The 11,313-nt window shown below is 39.0% G+C and overlaps 1 pseudogene; it reads right to left on the reverse strand.

Moving 5' to 3' along the window:
• Positions 1-4,446: 4,446 nt before the first annotated feature.
• Positions 4,447-10,367, reverse strand: LOC122543450 (Ig heavy chain C region-like; annotated as a pseudogene).
• Between the last annotated feature and the right edge of the window lie 946 nt (positions 10,368-11,313).

An 11,313-nucleotide genomic window follows, 5' to 3' on the forward strand; every position in this document is an offset into this window, starting at 1 on the left:
TGGTCCACCATCAAAACATTTTCGAGGCTGAAACATTTGTCGACTTGCAATTATAATTCTTTGGCAGCTCACATGCATTTCGTGAGAATTGGTAAATAATCACTTAGACACCTATTATTTCCTCACTGGCTTCTTTTTGTCACAAGATATTTATACACTTTCACGGAAGTATGGACCTCCATTACTTTCATTATCATGATTATTTCACCTAATATTTTACTGCATTCTTTTTAAATTATATTGTCTGCATTAACTCCCTCTTCCTGAAGACTAAGTATTCTGGAAGAACCAGTTACAATGCCTATTTCTCTTCGGCCCAACCCCTTCATTATTCACTCTCTTGCGTTAAAAAGCACAAAGAAAACATTATTAGGTATTCCTTAAGCTTTCCATAATTTATTTTCATCCTCTAGGTGCTTTCCTAATTTTCTTTTTACTTTAATTACTTTGGATTCTTTAAATTCTGCTGTTGTGAGTATAAGAACATGGAAACATGCTAGCAGGAGTAGACAGTTCAGCCACTTGAGACTGATTCGCCATTCTAGATAGTATCGGATCATCTATTTCAGAATATTTTGCTATACATTCACATATACAAAAATGTCATGAGCGTCAAAAATCAATCATACACTGTCATGCACATTCTGGATAAATCTCTCGTTATTCGATTACTTAGGAGTATTTGTGCAGTTTCATCAAACTATTTTCATCGGGCAGTATGACAATCTCACAAATTTGTAATCTGGATGTCTGTTGCAGTTCATTTGAAGGCAAGTGCAACTTGGATCTCCCTTGCATTCTCATTACAATCCACATAGTTACGTAACACTCACAGTGCTGAAAAACTTACATTGTGTTCTTATAAACAGTAACACAGCTTTGGAATAACAAATGCACAAACATTGTTCCTTATAATAACTCACTTGTAATAACATTCCAGCAGTAGAATGAAGGTTTTTGTATTCCATCTAAAATTACTTTATATTTTATTAATTATTATTATAAATCATAATTAATGCCAATATAATATCCGTCATCAATAAGTCTTGAATTCACAGCAGTATAGATAATGCAGAGAAATTAGAGCTCAAAATATATTTAGGCAGTTGGAGTTTTCATTCAAAACAATCATGATCGCAGAAGTATCGTGCTTATCACAGGATAAATTATTTCACGTAATGGATTCGAAGTTCACATCCAGGGTTTTAGTCTAACACTGCCATTTCAGTTTGAACTGATCTGATATCAACTCTCAGCAACCGCTGAAGCTAGCATCCATCTCATCGCAAAAGCAAATTATTTTAATTTAATCAATTCAAACTGATATCAGGTCTGCAGTGAATTGTATAAATTGGCATCGAGTAACCGAGGAACAGACTATGAAAAATGATTGGTTCAGATGGCAAGCAATTATTTCGGCACTGTAGAGCTCGATTGAGAACTTGGCAGGCAGATAAAAGGCAACTCCAGAACTGTATTTGCAGCTCTGCCTGTTCCAAAACGAATGCTTCAAATAGCTGTCATAGCTTGGTGACTTTCACAGTTCACCAACTAACCAGAAGGTAAAGTCACGGATCCCTCAATAAATGAGATTTTCTTTCGCGTGAACACGTACTACAAACAAAAACGTAGCAGTTTGTATTGTCAACGAATCACACGAGATTATAGATATACAGATTCAATTTCAGTAGCTGCATCATTCTTCAGTTCGCAGGTAATGTCAAACATGAATAGATACCCTGAAACATGACTTAATGAATCCACTCTAGTTACTGACACCCACATCATTATGGACTTGCGGGACGGTAGACAACACTGTGTTTCTCCAATATAATGAACCAGCCACTGTCCAACCAGATATCACATACAATGTTATGGATATTTTCCCACTCAAACACAGTCGCATGACCCGTTACACTGAACTGGCAATTGAAGATAATCTCTTCAATCACTAATCCAGCATGAACAGTTATCACATCACATTGGACAGAACTATTCACGCACAGATATGCCCGACAGCATGGAAAGATATCACCTTGAAGATTATGGCAGAATGCCGCACTCAGAGATACAATGTATTGAGAATGATTATCCCCTGTCATGTAACAGCTATAAGTGCTTAATGTCCAAAGTTTCATCACATTCACGAACAGGGGTCAGATATATATGTTCACCAAAGGCGATTACCTGAGCGTGCTATCTCACACCTGAACACTGTTGTCAGCTTTTGTGACCATATAGACATTTCAGAACCACATTTATTTGCACTGTTACTTCATAAATTATTCAGAACATATATTTTACTAAACACTTAGATCAGAATAGTCAATTTGAAATTTGGGTCTTGTAGATTCGGAATGTTGCAAATGTTTAGCGAAAGACATTCTTCTCTCATTTTAAAATGTAGACTTTTTGGATGAAGAAGCATCGTGGATGCAAGAGAACCTAGACAGGAATTTGTCAACCAATTCATCAGATTGCTCCATTGGTTTCAGCTTATTGTGCGCTAAATTTCAGTAAGACACTTTATATAAAACCAAAAAAAAGTGGGTCTTGTAAATCAGTTACAAAAGCAGAAATTGCTAAAAAGGCTCAGCACATCTGTCAGCATCTGTGGAGAGAAATAAGATTTAACGTTTCGGATCGAGTGACCCTTCCTCATTGGTTCTAAAGAAGGTCACTCGAACAAAACGTTAACTCTGATTTCTGTGCAAAGACACTGCCAGACCTATTGATACTTGTAAAATGGTCTCTTTGGTACGCAGGTTCTAAATGCCACAATGTTATTATACCAACGATAGGATCAGCTAATTGATCATAAATTTGGATCCACTTACAATACTTCAAATAGATGTTTTCATTGTCTAGATGGACTCTGAATTCGCATGCTCTTAGTCAGGGCCAGCGTGCAGATTCTACATGGGTGATGTTATAAGCATAGAGCCTTGTGGCTGATGCAGTAATGATGCTGGGCGAGTATGAGTTGACATACTGTATCATTTGTAATGACTGGTTAAGTGAAGGTAAGGGTAGTCAGTTATGAATTTAACTGACAGAATTTTATTGGATGAGCACCATGATAGCAAAAGTAAAATCTGGATGTATCATAGGGCAGAATCACATAGGAGCAGAAGACTTAGTGAAAATAGGTTCAGAAGGGGTTACACCAACAGTGGTGGAAAAGAATGTGGAGGAATTTAAATACGTCAATAAGAATTTTATGAGGAAAGCATTAATGGACATTGTTTAATAGTTCAGTGTTGATGGATGAATGGGAACGCCTGCAAATTTGTTTGCCATTTAATTGCGTTTTGTGTCAATTTAATACTTCAACAAGTGGAAGATATATAACAGCCAACGAACGGGCTAAACAATAGCCTGAATGACATCACTTCTTTGAAAGCAGATAAAACAGAAGAGATGACAGTCATCTATCAGAGTGAGCAATTGGCTTAGAAATTCCGTTTAAGTAGGATGCCAAGTTAGAAATATAAGCAACTGCCAACACAGGATATGGCCAAAAGATCAATGATGCAGATGTGTGAAGAACCTGGGTTGTCGCCAGAATAAAAGACAATGATTTAGGTCTCTGCGCTGTTTGATTGCAGTTTTATGTCTTAGGACATATTAGACAAAGAGGAAAAATGTACGACTGTGAGAAAGTTATGTGGTATCAGTGTCGAAGTGGAATCTACTTTCGGAAGATAACCAGGATGGACTGCATGTATCCCTACTCTGGATGTAACACGAAATCTATAGACTAGGTTTGGACGTTTGTATAGTGGAAAACTTGGCAGGACTGGTTAAATGAAGGGAAGACAAACTTGGATGGCTGATTCGCATACTGAATAAGTTGGCATCACATAAACTTCAGTCATTTCGTATAACAACAGATACCACAATGACTCAGCTTAAAGGAAGAGTGCTGCCAAGAACGTCTAGGATAAGTGTGGCTTAGTCAGAGAGAACTGGAATGGGTCTGATGTTCTGCACGTGCTGCAGTGTTGGCGTTTCCAAAAAAAAAGATAGCACACACACTTTTATCAACGTCTAAGTGGTCTTTCTGAAAATATTATATATGCAAACCAAGAATAAGTAAGTCGAAGAGATTTCATTCTGCATTTATTGCAATCATTGGAGCCACATACGCACTTAAACATGGTTTGCTATTCCTTCAGTCGTGATATGAAACGTTTCAGGCGATCTTCAGAACGGTTACACTCACAAGACAAGGTTTTCCTTGCATTTCAGATTCTCAGCTTAATTATCTTTACAAAACATACAATTTCAAATTGTGGCTATTTTCTTTTTTGAAAATGTGTTCACTGATCAGAAATGTGACTGTTGCATGAAATGACTTAAAAAGTATTGGTTTGGTTGCTGAAAGAATTATTGCCATAACAACATTAATCCATCTAAGGAAAACTATTAGCCAATCACTGCAAGTTATGTGCAGGTTTTAACAATGTCACTTAGTACGACCGAAACATTAACTGATGTCAGTTTACCATGAGACTTATTTGTACTTCTGATTAACTGTCGGCTGAGGGATGTGTGTCCCACTAAGCAGGAGTAAGTGGTGACACTGTTCCATTCCGCCGCTTTGACTCACAACCTGCTAGTCATGAAATTGGAATCATTCCCCTCCTCGCTATCTACGTAGGTCCAATACCTGGAATCTAAAATGTTGTCATTGGATATCCAGCCAATATAAATGTCAGCTGGATAAAAGCTGGTGGCTAGACACATCAGGGTCGCTAAATTCTCAGTGTCAATCTCGTCCGTCGATTGACGCAGGAGATAAACCTGAGGAGGACGCATTTGGCCGTCTGCAAAGAGAGTGATGTTTGTTTAACTGAGACTGCCTTATGTCTGCATCACAATTACACTGTCAGTTATATATGTGGTTGATAAAATATTTCCTATCTGTAACACAGTGCAAATATCTGTGAATGCTGCAGCATTTCAGGCCGCATGGTTTTCTGGTTTAATTCTTGGAACCAATCATATATTTTTCAAGGACTGCTTTTCGTGGTATGCAAATGATTCAATACTTATACTTCTTCACGCTTGTCATTATACATCTGCAGAAAAGCAGGGGCGATGGCTATTGGACTTCGCAGAAATCCTCACAGTGTTTTAAACAGCCCATTCAGCCAAGCCATTCCATAACCTCCCTACAAAGAGCATCCCTCCCACACCCACCCAGTAATACCAGTCACCGCAAATACATATTTCCCATGGCCAATTCATCTTCGCTGCACATCCTTGGACTGTCGACAAAAACCGGAACATGCAAAGGAAGTCCACGCAGGTGTGAGGAGAATGGGAAAACTCCACACAGACAGTGCCTGAATTGAAAATAAATCCGAGGAGTGGTGCTGTGCAGCGGTGATGCTGCTGACTTCTGGCCATTTAATGTAACACATTCATGAATTGACAGGATTTGTTTCCGGTGGACTAGTGTATGAGTCAGACTGATCTCATAGTAACATAAACTTTTTTCTTAGAAAAAAATCACATACTGGATTGGAAAGTTTCACCCTGGGTTTTTCTCGCCATAGATTCTGCCAGTCCTGTTCGGTTTCTGTAGAACATTCTTTTTTATAATGTCAGATTTCTGAAATCGATTCTATTTTGTTCTCATTGCAGTATTATCCCCACTTACCAATTTCCTTCTTGATAGAGTTTTTCACTGGTGTTGGTAATTCACTATCTACCGCGCACACATATTCAGCACCACTGTCCCACTCTGACGCCATGATTTTTAATTTCTCACAATGGTGAACTTTCTTCCATTCCAATCGGGATTTTCCATCTCGACCCTCTTTGTTCTCTCAGCCCCATTCACTTGCCAGAAATGTTGATGTTTTCTAAGTCGCGGTAAATGATTTTGCAAACAATGGTCGCCGTCTTTTGTGTCCAGATCTCGTCAAATGGAGATTTCAGTAGATTGACAGAAATGTCTGTCTGATGGCAATAACCTGAAAAGAGAAAGGAATGCATACTGTCAGGCTACAATATCGAAATCAATCCCAAAATGCTACAAATGTTGGGGAATAATTTTACTTACTGCATTCTGGTATCTGTTTTCTCAGATAGTTTCAGCTTAGTTAATTAGATACTATACCCTTCTGTTCGTGTTTATTGCATTCACTCTGACTATTACAGACGCAATTTCACTATTTGAAAATTTGAAAATTGCTCTGCCTTGGGTATACTGAGGTCTAATTATCTTCATTCGAGTATTGTGCACTTCAACTTTTTGCGGTTACTGATGCCAGAAGATATTTGGTACCACATGGACTGCATTTGTCAGAATTTGACACAATCTGAACAAAAACGTACAATAAGTGTCTCCTGTTCAAGAACTAAAATTATTTGCATTGTGTCCGACCACTAATGGAGAAATTCACCTGCTAGCAACCTGCATTTTGAATGATAGCTTCCTCTAAACTAACTTTTCTGCCCTATTTGCTCGACAAAGTCCTTAGATTGGAAAAAAAACTGGTCGTGAATTACTGCACAATTCACAAGCAGTCAAGAGCCCTGTCAAATGATGTTTTATTTTATTAAGTTAACTAGTCTTTGAAGAGTGTTGAGCAAGAAAACCTAAAATATTGTAAGCACATAACCTTCACAGCGCTATTCTGATAATGGGAATAACCAAAACTGGCAGTTATCAGTATCGTGATGACTTCAAAGGGACGCATAAGGCAGGGAATAACATGCTTATAGATTTGTTAAAGCCAAATGGTCACACTTAACACAGTAATACTTACTTTCTTTATGCAGAACTAAAACTACAAATGAAAAGAAGGTTCCTGAAATTTCGGCTTGCGTTATTACCTTAAATATTAGTACCTTTACTACATTCGCAGAACCAGTTATCTCTGAACGTTCCAATACCTCTTCCGTGTCAATTGTGCAGTTCCAGTGGCATGATTTCATTTTGTATGCATATTATAAATCTTATGCAGTTCCTCAAATATGCCAGTGCCTCTGTCAGGTTGCCTGGGCGAGGAAAGTATTGCAGAAAATACTCCCGTGTTGATTAATACTACTGTCTCACATTCCAAACCCTGTGGCATAAATGCTTGCTTTTCTTCTGACCGTTCTAAGTTAGTTTTGTCCACTTAATCTCTATTAAACCAAGCAGACTGTTAACATCGATTTGTCGATTGGCCACCTGAGTTCAGTTGCGCTATATTACCATTTCTTCATTAAATAAGTGGGTCATATTTTACGTTACAAAGATCTGCTCTATCTGAAGAATCTTGTTGATAATTGCTTCAAAAATACTTTTCAGTAATAGAACTACATGATAGAGGGGGAATAGTATTTGAAAATAAAACCTAATCAGAATGAAATTAATCATCTCCGTGTGTTATAAACAGAAATTGGAGTTTTATCAATGACTTTTAAAACCAGCAATTTAAGAATGTCCTGTGCGCGGCTGAGATGATTTTAACAGGGACACCTTTGCAGTGAAGTTCAGAATTGAGAACTATCACATTTTCAAATGAATGTCTTCCACGACAGTTGAGAAGAAAGTGGAATTTACAAAGAGATCTGGGTGTTCTTGTACACCAGTCAATGAAGGTACAAAGAGATCTGGGTGTTCTTGTACACCAATCAATGAAGGTAAGCATGCAGGTAGTGAAGAAAGCTAATAGCATGCTGGCATTCATAACAAGAGAGATTGAATATAGAAGCAAAGAGGTTTTTCTGCAGCTGTACAGGGCACTGGTGAGACCACACCTGGAGTATTGCGTGCAGTTCTGGTCTCCAAATTTAAGGAAAGACATTCTGGCTATTGAGGGAGTGCAGCGTAGGTTCATGAGGTCAATTCCTGGAATGGCGGGACTACCTTACGCTGAAAGACTGGAGCGACTGGGCTTGTATACCCTTGAGTTTAGAAGACTGAGAAGGGATCTGATTGAGTCATATAAGATTATTAAAGGATTGGACACTCTGGAGGCAGGAAACATGTTTCCGTTGATGGGTGAGTGCTGAACCAGAGAACACAGCTTAAAAATACGGGGTAGCCCATGTAGGACAGAGATGAGGAGAAACGTCTTCACAAAGAGAGTGTTGGCTGTGTGGAATGCTCTGCCCAGAGGGCAGTGGAGACCCAATCTCTGGATTCATTTAAGAAAGAGTTGGATAGAGCTCTCAAGGATTGTGGAATCAAGGGCTATGGAGATAAGGCAGGAACAGGATACTGATTAAGGATGATCAGCCATGATCATATTGAATGATGGTGCTGGCTCGAAGGGCAGAATGGCCTACTCCTGCACCTATTGTCTATTGTCTATTTCATATTGATACACAGACAGTATTGGTAGGCAAGCTTCCTTGAGAAATCTTACCTGAACTGATAAATCTTCGTGAATCAGTAAGAGAAAAATGCAAATGTATAAGACTCCCTTTCTTCGCAGCTCTTTGGAGAAGCGCTATTATGTTAATTTTCAACAAGATTCCTCAGATGGAAGACAAAACAAAGGGACTGTACGGAACCCAGATAAGTTATTCTGGTATAACTTCCACAGAATCCTTGGCCGAGCTAAAGTAACGCTCCTCCAATAGTGTTCTATTTCAGTACATTGGTGCTCACGAAACGGATTTTATCATGTTTAGTGTTTGTGACAGAACCACTAACAGTGTTTGATGGGATGTATCTTTCTTCTTTTTAAATGTTGTATGTGATTCTCTGGCATCCTTTTGTCAATCATTTGGTGTTTCACACAAGTCTACGCAATAATTATTCGCTAGTGAATGACCAGAAATTGATCATAGTCCTTTATCATTTCCCTTGCTCACAACCCGTGCATCAGCGATCAGTGTTGCAAAGTAATGTATTGCTACTCGTTTCTTTAATGTCATGAACGGGCTTTTGTGCGGCCCGAAAGACATTCGGGTGAGATTCAGGTACTAAAAAGACAGCAGGAATTAAAGCCAGTTCAGTAGATTTTATGAGTTATTCTCGTCAATAACAGAATCATTTGTCTGTTCCTTTGACATCCAGGGTGAGAGGACAAAAGAATGTAATCCTTGAAATGTCCAATGTTATTCACGCGCATTAGTCCAACTTTCCGAGAAATGCTTGTATTTCTGTGTACCTTTTAGTTAACTGTCAGCAATCACTCAAGCTAGACTCAAAAGAGCAGCATGAAGCAGTGACTGAAGCAAACAAAGCACAAAATCTTGTCGACACAATCTTCCTCTCACCATCATTCATTGTTGTTTAAAGACAGTACTCCTTCAAGACTTAATCGTGCAATGAAGCTCTTTAACTTCATATAAATTTTTAGTTAATTTATTTCTCTCGTCAACCTATTCAAACAATCCAATGCACAACTCTGTAGCATGTGGGAAATAAACGCGGGCCTCTTGGGCCAGGGTGCAGACACGACGAATGTGCCACCAGAGGGCCCCTCCATTCTTATGCCAACAAGTTTCACACTGATTGAGGATGCACGCTTTTATGGATATTATTGCTTATCCTGTTTACCTCCCAACCATGCACAGTGTGTTAAAGTTATTTCATTCCAAGAGGTCTTATGCATGTTAAAGTTGCTGGAACATTGGAAAGTTAGGACACGGTTTCATGTTGTATTAATATTGACCACAAAGCTTTAATTGTGAGAATGGTTGCTAAAACACTGTCCTTACCTTTCGGGTTTCCGATAACACTTTTCACAGTGGACTGTGAAAGTGGATGCGAGGCAGTACAGGTGTATTTTACTCCGCTCTTCCATTCTACTGCAGGTAAAACGAGGAGGCTCCGTGCACTGAAGGTCAGGTCCTGTTCCAGAGCAGTGGGGAAATTTGTGATGTTTGCGCTTTGAGAAGCTCCATCTTTCTCCCAGAAAACGCGTATTTTGTCGGGATAGAATCCTCTAATCAAACATGTCAGAGTAGCAGAGCTGCCATTTTGAATCTCTTCTGGTGATGGTGGCAGGAGGTGGAGATATTGCTTCACTGGTTTGACTGTAATAGAATTACCGACAATTTTACTATGTCCTCTTTGGTAAACTGACATGCACAAATGGATATCTTTTGTTACCAACCTCTTGCCATTTTGGTTCGTTTTGGTATTGGGGTCGATGATTGTTCCTGTTTGCGGAGCATGTTTATTCCACCCCACTCTGCCACTCATCCACGCTGCTGGTCAAGCGGCTGATGGTCAGATATTGGGGTTCATTATCGGTTTCAGTTTGAACGCCTTCATTCCGTAACTCTCCATTCACCATCCAAGAAATGATTACCCCAGCTGAAACTGTAGACAGAACTTCGCAAACCAGAGTGGCACTTTTATTGATCCATATTTCTTCAACCAAAGGGTTCCTTAGTAATACAGCCATCTCTGTTAGTGAGAAATCAGAGTTTCAGCTTCTGTTTCATGTTCATTAATATTGTAACCAGGATTGTAAGACATGGGCGTAATGTCAAAATCAGTGACAGGAGATGGAATGATAAAATGCGAACGCCTGTCTCACACATAAAGAAAAATACAATTTGAAGCGCCATTGCTTCTGTCCACGTCAGTTAATTTGCGTTATAACTTGTATAAGCTAATAAAATTAAGACAGAGATCAAACAAAAGAAAAGTGAGAGAAACATTTTGAGGAATGAAGATATTGAGTTGGATTCATGCGGTGAGCAGTATAGAAATAAACAGAGAAACAATCAGCAGGAAAGCAAAGGCATACAGATCCAAAAAGACGCACATATAAATGCAGATAAAGATCTGCAGGAAGACAGGTGCAGGAACAGGTAAACTGAGATAGTCAGATGAAAATATATGGACATAATGGTGGAGAATGGGAACTTGAGACGACAGATCGAAGAGGACAGCCAGAAAGTGAGGGAGAGGGTCAGACAGTGCCAACGGAAAGAAGATGAAATTGAGGCAGAGATACTAACAGGTGCAAAGAAGCACAAGGAGCTACCGACAATGAATCACAACGAGTGATTTAAATCTGCAGAAAAAGGAAAATAAAAGAATACATATTTTCGAGAAGGAGAGAAACAGAGAAACGGAGAAACAGATATATGGCGAGTGAAGAGAATGATGAAGTGACAGAACGGGAACGATCAGAGGAAGCAGAGACAAACAGATGGATAGACAGAGACAGAGGCAGTAATAAAAGAGAGTGAGAGAGCAAGATAGAGAGGGAACGAAGAGAAAATTTGCCATATCGTGGGGGTCGATGCATTTTAAGCATGTAAGAACTTTGAAGTCATTATCCCTGAGACGTCATTGAAAGTACTGTCCAAGAAAACCATTTGTCTCGTCCTTATGACAAT

Source organism: Chiloscyllium plagiosum, unplaced genomic scaffold, assembly GCF_037043375.1.
Source record: "Chiloscyllium plagiosum isolate Xiang-an unplaced genomic scaffold, Cpla_swu_hap1 HiC_scaffold_27, whole genome shotgun sequence".
NCBI lineage: Eukaryota > Metazoa > Chordata > Chondrichthyes > Orectolobiformes > Hemiscylliidae > Chiloscyllium > Chiloscyllium plagiosum.